The sequence below is a fragment of the Tursiops truncatus genome, chromosome 1, assembly GCF_011762595.2.
Source record: "Tursiops truncatus isolate mTurTru1 chromosome 1, mTurTru1.mat.Y, whole genome shotgun sequence".
NCBI lineage: Eukaryota > Metazoa > Chordata > Mammalia > Artiodactyla > Delphinidae > Tursiops > Tursiops truncatus.
Window position 1 is genome coordinate 30,851,779 of NC_047034.1, and position 7,951 is coordinate 30,859,729.

At 55.7% G+C, this 7,951-nt stretch overlaps 1 long non-coding RNA gene across 1 annotated transcript; it reads left to right on the forward strand.

Annotated features, from left to right (window-relative positions):
* Window positions 1-1,786: 1,786 nt before the first annotated feature.
* Window positions 1,787-7,051, forward strand: LOC141278095 (uncharacterized). The gene is made up of 4 exons (XR_012330380.1): window positions 1,787-2,614; window positions 3,135-3,256; window positions 5,173-5,295; window positions 5,816-7,051. It is a non-coding gene; the product is annotated as an uncharacterized lncRNA (long non-coding RNA).
* The last annotated feature ends 900 nt before the right edge of the window (window positions 7,052-7,951 follow it).

The window sequence follows — 7,951 nt, forward strand, 5'->3', positions numbered from 1 at the left end:
CCAGCGACTAGCCCGGTTACTGATAACCTCTGTGAGAGGGAGAAAGGAATGCACCCAATCCCTGGTGAAGCCCTGAGCGTTTTCCTTTCTAGTGTCCCTCGTACTCCTCCCTGCCATCTGTGTCGCCCTTACTCGGCGTCTACCGTTTATGAGTTTACGCCTGGGTTACGGTGACTGCTCCGGAGAATCGCATGCCTTTCTATCTCCCTCGCTGCGACCTCTCCTACACCTCCCAGGGCTCTTGGGTTATGCCCTTGCCCTCGTCCGAGCCGTCCGTGGCACCCGCTGTCAACGCCGTACGGCCAAGCTCCGAAGACTGACACTCAAGGCCCTCCGTAATTTGGCTTCAGTTTCACTTTCTAGACGTTTCAAGAAAGAACGGGGTCTAAATATCTGTGAACCTCTGCTCCGTTTCATATCTACCCACGAGGTTAATTTTTTTGTTTCTTCCAGTCCGCCTATTTTGCACCTCCTTCTCTGGGAAGACTTCACTGAGAATCCAAGCGATTTCTGGATCCCTTCTCTCCCCTGAAGCTGCAAACACTTTAACAGGACATGTGCGGAACTGCCGTAAGGTAATCTACATCTTGTCTCCCTCTCTGGTATCTAACCTCCCTGCGAATGGGGGTACGTCTCCGTGTTCTGTGCGGGTTTTCAGCCCAGGACTCTCTACGCGTAGTGGATATTTGATTTGGTAAGTGAACGAATAAGTGGATGAGTCACCGAGATGAGGGTGTTGTCTCATTCTTTCTCTCTTCCTCCACTTTCAAGTTTCTTTAGTTAGTTTCCTCAGACAAAAGGTTTCTTTGTAGCTACACAGTGGCCAGGTCCACAGAATGTTGCAGATAGCTGCTGAAAACATCCCTCCTCCACCTGAGAATGGCTTGCTCTCCCTCTCAAGCGGAGAGAGCTGGGATTCGATATTTAATGAAGTGCCTCTGTCCACTTGGCATTGAGAGGCACTAGGGGGCGTTAGTGCTCTACACCCGGCGAAATGCCTGTTTCGTTTGTGATTTTCCTTTGTGAAAAACAACTATCCACAGAGTGTTTTGTGCCGATTTTCCATCCTTTTAGAGTGACGGAAAGCATTTTACCCACGTAGAAACAGAGAACGAATAGAAAGAGCGTTGCATTACGTTCAATAAAAGCTTAGGGCGGTCTCGGTGGTACGTTAGTGAAGTTATCTGGGGACACCTTAGCCACGTACATTGTGTTGGAGAGGCACCGAGAATTCAGGAGTTCTCAAAGTTCGAGGACACAGTTGCCTTACACGTAGGCACGGTGGCAGCCGTGGACATGGCAGTGATTTGGAGAACGTTGTATTAGTCAGCTCTTGCTGCGATAATGCTTTGCAACAAATCTCCCCAAAACTCACTTACATAAAGAGGCATCTAGTTTTCTGGGACCTGTGGGCTAGCTGCAGCGGCTCTCTTGTAGACCTCTCGATGGCGGGTGTCGCTCCATGCCGTGGGTCAGTTTGAGGTCTGTCCCGCACACCTTACCGTGGAGCCCAACTGTGAGGCTGCAGGTCCCTGTCTTCTCGCAGAGTTCGGTGAAACGTAAGAGGTGAACCCAACCACACAAGCCCACGTAAGGCCTCTGCGACTCATTTAAGGCCCTCGTGTCTTCCCTTGGCCTCCTGGGAACCCCCTGGCCCCAGGATGCAGCTTCCGTAGCCCAGGGCAACCGGCGGAGGGGGGGCGGGCGGGGCTGCAGGAGGGTGGAACGCCGAGGTCACAGAGGGTGTGGGTGTGGCCACCTCTGCTGTGACTGAACCAAGGGCAGGGGGGCAGGGGGTCCAGGGCAGGGCCCTCAGAGCCCGGTAGGCCCAGGGGGGCAGCGCAAGCACCTAGGCCCAGGCCGAAGAGCGCCTTCTTGGTACGCGCGGCAGGCCGGCCTCTCGCCTTGCCACTCAGGCCGCCCTCCCACTTGAAGTGTGTGTGGCACGCGTCCGCGGAGTACACCTCGCTGCACAGGTAGCCACGGGACTGGGCGTCGTAGCTTCCTGCGAGGCGGCCGGAGGTCCCGCAGGCGGGTGGGTCCCTGGGACAGACGCGCGGAGCGGCTCCTGCCCGGCCCCCCTGAGAACCGTCGCCGTTCCGTAAGGCGGGGCGCCTGCTTCAGAATGTAAAATCACGTGTCCGCTCCATCGATACGCCGTTTAGTTTACCAGGCAAGACTTTCTTGGTGAAAGAAGCAGCCTTGCCTTGCATTCTCGAGCAGGCTTCTCGGCTGGCTGTGCACCGGTACTCTCTCTCTGGGTGTGCTAGTCCGCAGGGCAGGGCATCGCCTGGGCAGGGTGGAGCGTGATCTCTGCGGCCTCGTCTTGCAGCTCCTTCCTTTCATTCTCAGTCATCCTGCCCACAGTGGCCTCCTCTCAGGCCTGCATACTTACAACGGCGCATTGCCCGTGCTGCCCCTCTGCAGGCAGTGTCCCTCTGTTTAGTTTGCAGCTGACTGATGCCGCCTCACCCTTCTCATCTCTTCTCAGGTGTCACTTGGTCAAGAAAGCGTCCCCTTACCTACTCAGCTCATCACGTCCCCCTACCGTAGCTCACGTGACACCACGCACCTCTCGCTTATGGCCGTCATCGCCTTTCCCGTCCAGTTTCAGGTAGGTAAGTTTACCCCGTGGTCCGTGAGGAAGAAGAGATCACGCCTGTTTTGCTTACTCTTGATTCCCAGCGACTAGCCCGGTTACTGATAACCTCTGTTAGAGGGAGAAAGGAATGCACCCAATCCCTGGTGAAGCCCTGAGCGTTTTCCTTTCTAGTGTCCCTCGTACTCCTCCCTGCCATCTGTGTCGCCCTTACTCGGCGTCTACCGTTTATGAGTTTACGCCTGGGTTACGGTGACTGCTCCGGAGAATCGCATGCCTTTCTATCTCCCTCGCTGCGACCTCTCCTACACCTCCCAGGGCTCTTGGGTTATGCCCTTGCCCTCGTCCGAGCTGTCCGTGGCACCTGTTGTCAACGCCGTACGGCCAAGCTCCGAAGACTGACACTCAAGGCCCTCCGTAATTTGGCTTCAGTTTCACTTTCTAGACGTTTCAAGAAAGAACGGGGTCTAAATATCTGTGAACCTCTGCTCCGTTTCATATCTACCCACGAGGTTAATTTTTTTGTTTCTTCCAGTCCGCCTATTTTGCACCTCCTTCTCTGGGAAGACTTCACTGAGAATCCAAGCGATTTCTGGATCCCTTCTCTCCCCTGAAGCTGCAAACACTTTAACAGGACATGTGTGGAACTGCCGTAAGGTAATCTACATCTTGTCTCCCTCTCTGGTATCTAACCTCCCTGCGAATGGGGGTACGTCTCCGTGTTCTGTGCGGGTTTTCAGCCCAGGACTCTCTACGCGTAGTGGATATTTGATTTGGTAAGTGAACGAATAAGTGGATGAGTCACCGAGATGAGGGTGTTGTCTCATTCTTTCTCTCTTCCTCCACTTTCAAGTTTCTTTAGTTAGTTTCCTCAGACAAAAGGTTTCTTTGTAGCTACACAGTGGCCAGGTCCACAGAATGTTGCAGATAGCTGCTGAAAACATCCCTCCTCCACCTGAGAATGGCTTGCTCTCCCTCTCAAGCGGAGAGAGCTGGGATTCGATATTTAATGAAGTGCCTCTGTCCACTTGGCATTGAGAGGCACTAGGGGGCGTTAGTGCTCTACACCCGGCGAAATGCCTGTTTCGTTTGTGATTTTCCTTTGTGAAAAACAACTATCCACAGAGTGTTTTGTGCCGATTTTCCATCCTTTTAGAGTGACGGAAAGCATTTTACCCACGTAGAAACAGAGAACGAATAGAAAGAGCGTTGCATTACGTTCAATAAAAGCTTAGGGCGGTCTCGGTGGTACGTTAGTGAAGTTATCTGGGGACACCTTAGCCACGTACATTGTGTTGGAGAGGCACCGAGAATTCAGGAGTTCTCAAAGTTCGAGGACACAGTTGCCTTACACGTAGGCACGGTGGCAGCCGTGGACATGGCAGTGATTTGGAGAACGTTGTATTAGTCAGCTCTTGCTGCGATAATGCTTTGCAACAAATCTCCCCAAAACTCACTTACATAAAGAGGCATCTAGTTTTCTGGGACCTGTGGGCTAGCTGCAGCGGCTCTCTTGTAGACCTCTCGATGGCGGGTGTCGCTCCATGCCGTGGGTCAGTTTGAGGTCTGTCCCGCACACCTTACCGTGGAGCCCAACTGTGAGGCTGCAGGTCCCTGTCTTCTCGCAGAGTTCGGTGAAACGTAAGAGGTGAACCCAACCACACAAGCCCACGTAAGGCCTCTGCGACTCATTTAAGGCCCTCGTGTCTTCCCTTGGCCTCCTGGGAACCCCCTGGCCCCAGGATGCAGCTTCCGTAGCCCAGGGCAACCGGCGGAGGGGGGGCGGGCGGGGCTGCAGGAGGGTGGAACGCCGAGGTCACAGAGGGTGTGGGTGTGGCCACCTCTGCTGTGACTGAACCAAGGGCAGGGGGGCAGGGGGTCCAGGGCAGGGCCCTCAGAGCCCGGTAGGCCCAGGGGGGCGGCGCAAGCACCTAGGCCCAGGCCGAAGAGCGCCTTCTTGGTACGCGCGGCAGGCCGGCCTCTCGCCTTGCCACTCAGGCCGCCCTCCCACTTGAAGTGTGTGTGGCACGCGTCCGCGGAGTACACCTCGCTGCACAGGTAGCCACGGGACTGGGCGTCGTAGCTTCCTGCGAGGCGGCCGGAGGTCCCGCAGGCGGGTGGGTCCCTGGGACAGACGCGCGGAGCGGCTCCTGCCCGGCCCCCCTGAGAACCGTCGCCGTTCCGTAAGGCGGGGCGCCTGCTTCAGAATGTAAAATCACGTGTCCGCTCCATCGATACGCCGTTTAGTTTACCAGGCAAGACTTTCTTGGTGAAAGAAGCAGCCTTGCCTTGCATTCTCGAGCAGGCTTCTCGGCTGGCTGTGCACCGGTACTCTCTCTCTGGGTGTGCTAGTCCGCAGGGCAGGGCATCGCCTGGGCAGGGTGGAGCGTGATCTCTGCGGCCTCGTCTTGCAGCTCCTTCCTTTCATTCTCAGTCATCCTGCCCACAGTGGCCTCCTCTCAGGCCTGCATACTTACAACGGCGCATTGCCCGTGCTGCCCCTCTGCAGGCAGTGTCCCTCTGTTTAGTTTGCAGCTGACTGATGCCGCCTCACCCTTCTCATCTCTTCTCAGGTGTCACTTGGTCAAGAAAGCGTCCCCTTACCTACTCAGCTCATCACGTCCCCCTACCGTAGCTCACGTGACACCACGCACCTCTCGCTTATGGCCGTCATCGCCTTTCCCGTCCAGTTTCAGGTAGGTAAGTTTACCCCGTGGTCCGTGAGGAAGAAGAGATCACGCCTGTTTTGCTTACTCTTGATTCCCAGCGACTAGCCCGGTTACTGATAACCTCTGTGAGAGGGAGAAAGGAATGCACCCAATCCCTGGTGAAGCCCTGAGCGTTTTCCTTTCTAGTGTCCCTCGTACTCCTCCCTGCCATCTGTGTCGCCCTTACTCGGCGTCTACCGTTTATGAGTTTACGCCTGGGTTACGGTGACTGCTCCGGAGAATCGCATGCCTTTCTATCTCCCTCGCTGCGACCTCTCCTACACCTCCCAGGGCTCTTGGGTTATGCCCTTGCCCTCGTCCGAGCTGTCCGTGGCACCCGCTGTCAACGCCGTACGGCCAAGCTCCGAAGACTGACACTCAAGGCCCTCCGTAATTTGGCTTCAGTTTCACTTTCTAGACGTTTCAAGAAAGAACGGGGTCTAAATATCTGTGAACCTCTGCTCCGTTTCATATCTACCCACGAGGTTAATTTTTTTGTTTCTTCCAGTCCGCCTATTTTGCACCTCCTTCTCTGGGAAGACTTCACTGAGAATCCAAGCGATTTCTGGATCCCTTCTCTCCCCTGAAGCTGCAAACACTTTAATAGGACATGTGTGGAACTGCCGTAGGGTAATCTACATCTTGTCTCCCTCTCTGGTATCTAACCTCCCTGCGAATGGGGGTACGTCTCCGTGTTCTGTGCGGGTTTTCAGCCCAGGACTCTCTACGCGTAGTGGATATTTGATTTGGTAAGTGAACGAATAAGTGGATGAGTCACCGAGATGAGGGTGTTGTCTCATTCTTTCTCTCTTACTCCACTTTCAAGTTTCTTTAGTTAGTTTCCTCAGACAAAAGGTTTCTTTGTAGCTACACAGTGGCCAGGTCCACAGAATGTTGCAGATAGCTGCTGAAAACATCCCTCCTCCACCTGAGAATGGCTTGCTCTCCCTCTCAAGCGGAGAGAGCTGGGATTCGATATTTAATGAAGTGCCTCTGTCCACTTGGCATTGAGAGGCACTAGGGGGCGTTAGTGCTCTACACCCGGCGAAATGCCTGTTTCGTTTGTGATTTTCCTTTGTGAAAAACAACTATCCACAGAGTGTTTTGTGCCGATTTTCCATCCTTTTAGAGTGACGGAAAGCATTTTACCCACGTAGAAACAGAGAACGAATAGAAAGAGCGTTGCATTACGTTCAATAAAAGCTTAGGGCGGTCTCGGTGGTACGTTAGTGAAGTTATCTGGGGACACCTTAGCCACGTACATTGTGTTGGAGAGGCACCGAGAATTCAGGAGTTCTCAAAGTTCGAGGACACAGTTGCCTTACACGTAGGCACGGTGGCAGCCGTGGACATGGCAGTGATTTGGAGAACGTTGTATTAGTCGGCTCTTGCTGCGATAATGCTTTGCAACAAATCTCCCCAAAACTCACTTACATAAAGAGGCATCTAGTTTTCTGGGACCTGTGGGCTAGCTGCAGCGGCTCTCTTGTAGACCTCTCGATGGCGGGTGTCGCTCCATGCCGTGGGTCAGTTTGAGGTCTGTCCCGCACACCTTACCGTGGAGCCCAACTGTGAGGCTGCAGGTCCCTGTCTTCTCGCAGAGTTCGGTGAAACGTAAGAGGTGAACCCAACCACACAAGCCCACGTAAGGCCTCTGCGACTCATTTAAGGCCCTCGTGTCTTCCCTTGGCCTCCTGGGAACCCCCTGGCCCCAGGATGCAGCTTCCGTAGCCCAGGGCAACCGGCGGAGGGGGGGCGGGCGGGGCTGCAGGAGGGTGGAACGCCGAGGTCACAGAGGGTGTGGGTGTGGCCACCTCTGCTGTGACTGAACCAAGGGCAGGGGGGCAGGGGGTCCAGGGCAGGGCCCTCAGAGCCCGGTAGGCCCAGGGGGGCGGCGCAAGCACCTAGGCCCAGGCCGAAGAGCGCCTTCTTGGTACGCGCGGCAGGCCGGCCTCTCGCCTTGCCACTCAGGCCGCCCTCCCACTTGAAGTGTGTGTGGCACGCGTCCGCGGAGTACACCTCGCTGCACAGGTAGCCACGGGACTGGGCGTCGTAGCTTCCTGCGAGGCGGCCGGAGGTCCCGCAGGCGGGTGGGTCCCTGGGACAGACGCGCGGAGCGGCTCCTGCCCGGCCCCCCTGAGAACCGTCGCCGTTCCGTAAGGCGGGGCGCCTGCTTCAGAATGTAAAATCACGTGTCCGCTCCATCGATACGCCGTTTAGTTTACCAGGCAAGACTTTCTTGGTGAAAGAAGCAGCCTTGCCTTGCATTCTCGAGCAGGCTTCTCGGCTGGCTGTGCACCGGTACTCTCTCTCTGGGTGTGCTAGTCCGCAGGGCAGGGCATCGCCTGGGCAGGGTGGAGCGTGATCTCTGCGGCCTCGTCTTGCAGCTCCTTCCTTTCATTCTCAGTCATCCTGCCCACAGTGGCCTCCTCTCAGGCCTGCATACTTACAACGGCGCATTGCCCGTGCTGCCCCTCTGCAGGCAGTGTCCCTCTGTTTAGTTTGCAGCTGACTGATGCCGCCTCACCCTTCTCATCTCTTCTCAGGTGTCACTTGGTCAAGAAAGCGTCCCCTTACCTACTCAGCTCATCACGTCCCCCTACCGTAGCTCACGTGACACCACGCACCTCTCGCTTATGGCCGT